The sequence below is a fragment of the Oratosquilla oratoria genome, chromosome 37 (genome assembly GCF_046742065.1).
Source record: "Oratosquilla oratoria isolate Oo_2021 chromosome 37, ASM4674206v1, whole genome shotgun sequence".
Taxonomy (NCBI): Eukaryota; Metazoa; Arthropoda; class Malacostraca; order Stomatopoda; family Squillidae; genus Oratosquilla; species Oratosquilla oratoria.
In genome coordinates this window covers 18803730-18813729 of record NC_134813.1, presented here as the reverse complement: position 1 = coordinate 18813729, position 10000 = coordinate 18803730, and the positions used below count along the sequence as shown (strand labels likewise).

Here is a 10000-nt window from a genome sequence, read left to right as displayed (position 1 = left end):
CACACACACACGCACGCACACACACACAATGTTGTTGTAGGAATTCTGTTAAATACTTTTTTTATGTTTGTGTCAAGGATTTGATGAAATACAGTACATAACACGCTCCACCCGGGTGCACTCGGCGGAACGACTGGGCCGTGAACTAAGTCGTTTCGTTTTGTAGGGTCAGGATGGCGTAGTGGTTACGGTCCTTGTCTTGTAAAGACGCAAACCGCTCAGGCAAGGGTTCGAATCCCAGCAGAAGAGTTTGACTTTTTTATATAATTTTGCTGCAATTTGACTTGAGTGCACATTCTAGTTGTCTTCGCCATACTATTTTGTTCACCTGATGAAAAGCCCTCCCGTGGTAATGACTTCTCTCCCTTTCACTGAGATTTACTCTAGCTGATGCCCCCCCCCCCCGGGGCGATTTTATTCATTTGAGTGGAAACCCTCTCCCCAGACGAGAAAGGGTCAATTGTGCATATCGGTGGAGGAGGAGGCACCGCATCCATAGCAAAAACGTGGATACTCATCTCAATCAACTCTATAGACAATCAATTAGTCAATTAATGATTCAATCACTTATAGTTCACTGCTGAAGAAGGACGTCTCCCAGACCCTTTAAGGACTGCGCTAACCTCCACCACGTTACTCCTGCAAAATCCCGTCTCTACACTTTCTGTCTGGTCTTCCTCCTCCACGCCTCCCATCTCGCGACATCCAGTCAGCGACATACTTGCTCTATCTTCCATTCTCATGTGACATACTTCATTGGGTATCAAGTGTGTGTGCGTGTGCGTGCATACGCTGTACCGAAATCAATATACTTATGTCCATTAACCTCTATCTGGCTTCTGCCGTCAGGCGATTTCATTCAGCTGAAAGCACACTCGACGGGTTCAGGTGAGGTATATCTGTAATGCCTGGACTTCAGCCCTCCCTCCCTCCCTCCCTCCCTCACTCTTTCCTTCTTTCCCTCCCTTCCTCCTTTTATTATTTGAATATTCTTTTCTTTAAACCACTCAGAGTATGACAAAAGTCATCCCCTTTACACCACCATGGAGGTTAAGCATTCACTCAACTTCCACATATCTCTTTTCTCTTCTCAACAAAGGCTCCTTGTCGACCTCTGCTGGCAGCAGAGATCTCCTTTCCTTTTCTCTTCTTTTCCCGTCTTAGTCTCCGTCGTTTTTATTTTCGTTTTTAGTTCCGTCGTCGTCTTCATTATTTTGTCTCGCGATGTACAACCTACAGTCTGACATCTCCGCGTGTCTCTGTCTCTGTCTCTGACTCTCTCTCTCTCTCTCTGGCTGATTACAGATCATGGATGTGAGCATGCATAGTCGCCAGTTATTAATACCACTGATGCCATACACAGACAAGAGAATGCGATACACTACGTTATGTAAGGAACGGTATTTTAGATGTGACTGGGACAGATATTATAAATGGTAATACATACTGTAAGACACCCAGTGAGGTCATACATACGGATGCATAAAAACGCATAGATATAGTGTATGATATACTATAAAAGTATGATACGCATTATATACGCTGGATGTCTGAGGCTCTGTCTGACTTATCACAAATTCACAACATACAAAATAATTCCAGAGTTTCTGACTAAGGTAGACAGGTGACTCAAGTATATATGAACCAAAAAGGTTCAAAACCTCTTCAGCGTGAACCTAACCCTAGACTGTGCAGTAGCTCAGATCGCCTATTAAGGTCTTGTTTATCTAATTGTTGATTTATCTATTTATTCATCTATCTGTTCTTTAACTATTTATTTGTTGGTTTATCTATTCATTTGTCTATTCATTTTTTTATTGTTTTATTTTTTTTTTTATTATTACTTACGGTAAGCAAGTTATGTCTTCGGTCGTGTTCGTTCATTTGTTTGTTTGCTCGTTTGTTAGCAACTTCATACAAAAGGTTACGAACGGATTTTCATTGGCTGATTGGGTTCCCTTTTTATTTACTTTTTGAGTGGTAGAGTAAGACTAAAGTGATATTCCGTGCGTAGATCACGGTAGCCAAGAGATTGCGGCCAAACTCGACGAAGGTGTGGTGAACAGAGTCCCCCACAGGAACGTTATGAGGCCTATTTGTATAGTCGCGGGATGTGGGTGAGGAGCAGCCACTGGTGAGAATGTGTAAGGACATATTTCCTTCAGTTTCAGGGCATTTATGCTTGGGCTACGGCCATATTACGCCTGTGAGAAAGAAATTTGTATGCTACCAAAAGCACAATTCCGGGCCATGCCGGGCAACTCTGTCCCAGCCAGAGGGATGCTACCTTTCTGTACGCCCCGAGGTTATTTAAGTCGTGTGAGGTCGGGTCAGGTCATATTATCCTTTCTGACTCGGACCGGCCAACACGTGCGTGTGTAGACCTCTTTTCGCCAGAATAAAGTGCATAAGCCAAAACGAGTGTCAATCTCTCCCTGCGTCGCCTAGCCCAATAACATACTCTTATATGTCATATTAGATATGTTATAGAGACCACACGGCCATGTGAAGTTATGGATGCTGTTACAAGTGATCCAAATGTGGCGTCATGGATACTATACGTGACTCGAGCGTGGTGTCATGAATGCTACACGTGAGCCAAGTTTGACGTCATGGATGTCTCACATGACCCAAATGTGACCTCATATTTCCTACACGTGATCCAAGTTTGACGTCATGGATGTCACACGTGAGCCAAATTTGACCTCATGTTTCGTACACGTGACCCAAATGTGACCTCATGTTTCCTACACGTGACCCAAATGTGACGTCGTACGTTAGGTTCACGTTCTTTTATCAAATTATAATAAGTCTGTCCACAACTAAAGAGAAACTTGAACCATCCTCAGGAAATCATGTACACTTGTATGTATGTATGTATGTATGTATGTATGTATGTATGTATGTATGTATGTGTGTATGTATGTATGTATGCATGTATGTATGTATGTGTGTATGTATGTATGCTGCAATGGGTAGATCACGTCATATGCATGCCTAAGATCCGTTCTCCTCGACAAAATCTTTAGAGGCAACTACCTGATGCACGTCGCAATGCAGGGTGGTCAGAAAAAGCGCTATAAAGATCAGCTAAATACCCCACTCAAGAGCTGTAACATGGCATCAGCCGCTCTTGAAACCATCACCTCTGATCGCGTCTCATGGCATACAAAGTGCTCGCAGTAATAAGGGGTCAACCATCTTGAGTATTCTGCTCGTAACCAAGCACGGGACAACCGGCGGGCAAAAAGACATCAAGTCAACAATAGAGTTTATGCACCTGATTCAGATCTAATTTGCCCGGAGTGTGGAAGGATATGTGGATTAAAGATTGGACTCCACAGTCACCTCCGTTGGCACCAGCGACAAAGACCTCAGCATCAGCACCCAACCACACTCGTACCATCTCACCTCACCGGAGCACTGTCGTCGTCGATTACCGACGAACCGCCCTAAGGATGTATGTATGTATGTATATAAGTATGTATATATGCATGCATGTATATAAATATGCACGCATGCATATATATGTATGTACATATAAGTTTCTATGTATGTTTGTATGTGTGTATTTATTCTTGCATATATATGTATGTCAGCATTTATGTACTATATATATGTACTATGTGTATGCACGCATTTATGTATTCATTTATATATGTATGCATATGTGTAAAGAATATAAAATGGACTACCTTCGGAGATTTACGATCTACCAGTGTTTCTTGCTTATTTATTTATAGATATTATTTAATTCTATTTTGTTCCATGTTAGGTGAGCCCTACCTAGTCCTGACTTCTCTGCGCTGCGCTGCTCTGCTTGGGAAGATACCCAACTCTGAAATCCTCAGGAGCGTCAACCCTCACGACCAGTGTCACTCACTGGTTGACCTCGGAGAACGTAGGTCGATTTACACATTTATTCCGACTGTCGTCGTCAGACGATTTTATTCAGCCGAGGGAAAGTCCCTCACGCACATCCAGGGTTATGGTTACCCCAATCAGCGCAGCATGACATAAAACTGGCTTTTGCCATCTATCCATGTTTGCAGTCGTGTGGCAGACGCCCACATAACCAGGACGCTTTGAGGATAAATCCGTGCTGCTCGGCACTGGCATTGGACTGGACTGGACCCTGCGAGCTGATTCCTGCTTCTATTCCTAATTATCAGGCTCGTTTTTACTCTACATCTCACGACAGAATCTTGAAATTAAGTTGCCACGCCTCTTGCATTTTGCTGCACGAGGCTCACAGAAACATAAAACAAAAAAAAGATTCCCTTTTTTCATTTCATAAACCAGACAAATATTATTCTAATTTGAAATAGGATGCATCAAGCTGAGGGTGGTTGTAGTTAACAAAATGTATGACAAACTGTTTGACAAAAACAACTGTCTTCCAATCTCTTGTACTGACCATTTCTTTAGGGAATGCATTATGGACATCACACTATTTAAAATAACTCTTCCCTCATTTAAAGAAGATGAAAAAGAGTGAAGGTGGGGGATGAGAGACAGGGAAGGAGGAGGAGGAGGTGGAGGAGGAGGAAGCGCGTGAATGAGAGGTAGAGGAAAAAGGGAGAGGAAAGATTGGCGAAGTGGTGAGTTAGCGAGCGAAGTAGCCCCTCCCCCCGCCTCACTCCGGGGGATTGAAAACAAGCGCCCTCCGCGCGCGCGATCACTTTGTCGCCAACTGTCCCCCTCCCTCTCTTTGGCACTAACTCAGGCCATGTCCAGGGTTTCCCTTGGCGACGCACTTGATGGATATTGTTCTTGTTCATGACAGACGATTTGAATTGTCTGGGAGATTGACCTTATGTCACAGGCGAGGTTAGAATTTTTTTTAACCGGGTATCTTTGCTTACTAGGGCTTCTCACGCCCTTGTTGGGAAAATTCCCGTAAAGTGTATTATGGTCACGTGCAACATTGTGTTCTGGCTGACGTCAGGCTTTTTTTTCAGAGAAACCGCTGCCGTCAGCGCGTGGGCACTGCCCTTATACTCTGTTTACCAACAATTCGTTTGTCGCTCCAGAACAGGTCACCGCGGTCTCACCCCCCCACACCCCTTCCCCTTCTCTTCTGCCCAAACACCATTACTTACCTCCTACTCCTACCGAATCCCACGCGGTCAGAAATAACGAGTGGGGGCGGGGGCGTGTGCGGGGGTGGGGTTAGGTGAAAGTGTGTGTGTGTATATTTACCTAGTTGTACCTTACGGGACGGGGAAGTACGCTAGTGGTGTCCCGTCTTTGTATCTCGCAGTATCTAGTTTGCTCTTAAATTCATGTATGGTTTTTACACACACTATTGTTTCGTCCAATTTGTTCCAGACATCCACCACTCTATATGGAAAGCTGTTCTTTTTTCAGGTCCCTTCTATAACTGTCCTTTTTGAGTTTCTTTGTATGTCCTCTTGTATTTCTCTTATTCCAATTTAATAAGTCTTTTCTATCAAGGACTTGCATGCTTCTCATGATTCTATAGATGGTCAATAGGTCACCTCTTTCTCTTCTTTGTTCCAGAGTCAATAATTCCAGCTTTGACGATCTCTATTCATATGACATTTTTGAAAGTGTTGGGGCCATCTTCGTAATTGCTCTTTGGATTCTTTCAATTTTCTTTATATTCTTTTTAGTATTGGGTGTCCATAGTGTCGCTGCGTACTCCAGTCCTGGCCTTATCAGTGTGACTAGTATTTTCTTCACTATTTCTTCGTCCAAGTAGGTAAAGTCTACCTTTATTGATCTTAGCAAGTTGTAGGTTTCTCCGACAATTTTGTTTATCTGTTTATCAGGAGTCATGTCTTTTGTGATAATTACTCCCACGTCTTTTTCAGAAGGCACTTTCTTTACTTCCTTTGTACCAATTTTATACTGTCCTAATATTCTTTTTTTACTTTTTCCAAATTCCATTATGCTACATCTCTTTATGTTGAAGTCCACTTCCCACTTCTGACTCCATTTTCAAACCCTGTTTAGATCTCTCTGTAGCGACTCACAGTACGTTTCTGTATTTACTTTCCTCATCAGTTTTTCGTCATCTGCAAAGATGTTCATGTAACATTCTACATCCTCATCCATGTCATTTACATAAATAGCAAACATTATCGGAGCCAATACTAATCCCTGTGGGACACCACTAATCACTTCTTCCCAAGTAGAACTCTTATCTCTGAGCACTACTCTCATTTTTCTTTCATGCAAGAAATCCTCCATCCATTTCAATAGTTTTCCCTGTATCCCTCCTATGGTTTCCAGTTTTCTTAATAATTTTTTGTGTGGTACTTTATCAAAAGCTTTTTGTAAATCTAGGAAAGCCCAATCAGCCCACCCATCCCTTTCCTGTATTAAATATAATAGTCTTGAATAGAAATAGGTCAAGTTTGCGGCACATGGCCTTCCCTGTCTAAATCCGAGTTGTCTCGGGTTTAGTATATAGTTTTCCTCCAAATATTTTGTCCATCTATTCTTAATAACTTCTTCACAAATTTTGGTTATTGTACATGTAAGGGTGACCGGTCTGTAATTTGTTGGGTCTTCCTTGTTTCCCCCTTTATATATTGATACCATATTGGCATTTTCCCAGTCTTCCGGTATTTTTCTTTCTTTGAGTGACCAGCTTATCATCTTATATACTTTGTCTATTAGTTCATCTATACATTCTTTTAGCATCCAATTTGCAATTCCATCCGGGCCGTGCGATTTCCTGACATCAGTTTTATTATTTGGTCAAATATTTCTTTTCTTGTTACAATTATTTCTCTCATGGGCGGAGATTTCACTTCACTTCTTTCATCCCCATGCTGCTGTATTTTCTCTAGTGAACACAGACTTGAAGTGTTTGTTCATGACTTTAGCCATTTCTATATCTTCTGTGTATTTTATATTCCCTTGGCGTAATTTTACCATTTCCTGTTTGTTTTTTAGTTTACTGTTCACATATCTATAGAATAATTTTGGTTGATCCTTACATTTTTCTATTATGTCTTTTTCATAGTTTTTTCCTCCCTGCGTACTTTTACATATTCATTCCTTAGATTGATATATATTTCCCACTTTCCAGGTTTTTATCTTTTCTCCATCTTGTCCAAGCTTTATCTCTTCTTTCTTTTGCCTCACTACACTTTGTGTTAAACCAGCACTTAAGATACACCTTTTTCTGTTTTTTTCTTGGTACATATTTATCCACTCCTTCGTTGTAGATTTCTTTGAAAATCATTAATTTCTCTTCCACTTGTGTCTCTTTATTGTAGAACTTTTCCCGATTTGCTTTTTGAACGAATCTTCCAAGTTTTCCAAAGCCCGGTTAGATATACATCAGTCTTTCTTTTCTGTATTTCTCATTTCTTTCCATATGTATATTCCAATTTTAGTTCAAAATCAAGTAGTATGTGGTCACTCTTCCCAATTGATATCTTGTATTCAATTTTATCCACAATTTCAGGCTCTGATGCAAATATTAGATCTAGTCTCAATAGTTCTTTATTATTTCTATATAGTGTTATTGTATATCTTATAGTCATGTCAAGTTATGTATTTCCCCAAAGGTCATCTCCATCTTTCATTATCATCTCTCCCCAACATATCTATTTGCAGTTAAAATCTCCCATAAGTACTACGTTTCCTCCGTTCTTCGGCATCTCATTTAATGAATACCTTGTGTCTTCTAACATTTTAGAATAATCTCTCTCCAAGAATCCGTTTTTGGGGATACATAAGTCACCACAAACTTTCTACTTTTCATGTCACTATTTTCAACTTTTATCATGATCATTTCCACAGTATTTTCTCCCTCTGTAACCTTCGTGTGTGTGTGTGTGTGTGTGTGTGTGTGTGTGTGTGTGTGTGTGTGTGTGTGTGTGTGTGTGTGTGTGTGTGTGTGTGTGTGTGTGTGTGTGTGTGTGTGTGTGTGTGTGTGTGTAGTGTGTGTGTGTGTGTTTGTGTGTGTGTGCGAGCAATGAAGGCGAGTGAAGGGCTTTGGCACCGGGTTGCGGTATAGGCAGTGTTCCTTCGTCTCGGGACACCTGAAGCAAACTGGAGAGACATAGGATGAAAAAACATAGAATTGAATAAGTAGATAAAAATAAATGAAACAAATGAATGAATAAATAAACTAATAAATAAATAGATGTTTTAACTGAGTTCTCCATTTTTTTGTTACGCTTCATTCATTTAATTTGTAAATGAAATAGAAATGAAAACTTGTTTCAGTTTTATTTTTAGAGTATTAGAAAGAAATGACCAAGACTATAGTAATTCTAGTGCACCAGGAAACGACAATATCCTAAGTTGTGCCTATACACAACTTATGATATAATGTGGAGCGAGGCAAGTGGAGTATCAATTTGAGATAAATCAATGTTTTCCCGCATGTACAGTGAAGGTTGTAAAATTACAGTGGAGTTCACCTATGCCATTTCTGAGAACTTGGAAGACGTTTGTTTACAAGATACATTTTGATAGGTTATCTATTCATTATGTTTAGTTTTGTTCCTTCTTTTGCTTCGTTTGTGTTACGAAGAAGAGCCACAAGGTAATTAAATTTGATCCATGACTGGTGGTAAGTATATTGTATTTATTTCCGTCAATTTGTAGCTATATGATTATTATGAGTGGACTAAGTTCACGTTCTATAAGAGCTTGGTAAAATCAGGATAAAAAAAACCCTGTGAGTAGACTATATTCACGTCCTCATAGAGTTTGGTAAAAAAAAAAAAAAAATAGCGCGTGTTGGAATGGATCACACACTATTTCAGTTAGTATGAACTTCCCATGTAAACAAAGTAGAGCATATAGAGCTTCACAAAGGGAAACAGTTCTTAGAATTGCTTACACAGTATCATTGTTATTTTCTCGTACCGTTTTTTTTTTTTTTTTTTTAATTCAACGGATAGGTAGCTTCGTGTGCACGACAACACCTGTAAGTTAAATTGGAGCAAGTTGGGCACGAGAAGATCACAAACTAATTTCCAGATGCTGGCGGGGTCTGTGTGTTTATACTCACAATTTTGAGAAAGAGCAACTTTAGAACTAAGAAATTCCATATTAACAACTGTCTATCGTCCAGTGCTATTTACGAGTAAGTAATTCATTTTCCAATTCGATTTCTGTTTACTAATTTCGATCAGTTGATGATGTCTCTCATCAATCGACAACATCAAACTTTTAAATGATGACGAGCGTGTGAAAGTTGGACATTATTGTTGAACAAAGTTGGAGGTATTTCCTCCAAATTTGTTGAACATCGTCGATTTCCTCGGATTTGACTGACTTATATTCTCGCAAGTGATCACTGCCCTTGTGTGACTAGTTCTGGTCCGGATCCAATCCTAGTGAAGGTAAGTGCCTCTATTCTGCTCGGCTAGCGAACAGCAAAATGAGATAGAAATGATAAACAAATTGATGACGCAAATATGAATAGAAAACTTAAAATAAATAACAAATAAAATCAAAATAAATGGACAAATAGAGAGATCAATCTGTACTTAAATGAAATTAATAGATACAGGTGGAAATGAATGGAGATGAATACATGCAACCATACATACATGCAAGGGAAAAGGGGGATCAGAGCACCAGAGTCCCTAAAGGCGAAATAAGCAGGGTATAGTTAAGTATGGCTTCGTTCAATCGGCGTTGAGTACAACAATAAACCACAAAAAAAAAAGAAAAAAAAAAAAAGTGGAAGGTACTTCCCGTAGAGTAGGTGCCAAGTGTTCAAGAAGACAACATGAAGTTCCAAACTGGAACATGATAGAATAAAAGCGCGCACGCACAACACACACACACACACACACACACACACACACACAGAGGACCGTATACCTTGCCCGCACGAGATCAAAGGCATCCAGGTGTGAGTGAATCCGTAAGAGCGACTATGCTCGATCCGCAAATATCCGTGGGATGTTAGGAGGTTAGTTTTAGCCGCGGGATCGCTCCCCTCGGCGCCGACGAGTTCGTGTCGTCGTTTTCGGCTGCTCCCGTTCCGTTGGGCAAC

General features: G+C 40.5%; 1 protein-coding gene across 1 annotated transcript in view; it reads right to left on the bottom strand.

Annotated features, from left to right (window-relative positions):
* Positions 1-10000, bottom strand: part of LOC143019552 (regulator of G-protein signaling 9-binding protein-like) — a 50425-nt gene that overhangs the window by 32959 nt on the left and 7466 nt on the right. The gene's annotated exons all lie outside the window — the stretch shown is intronic.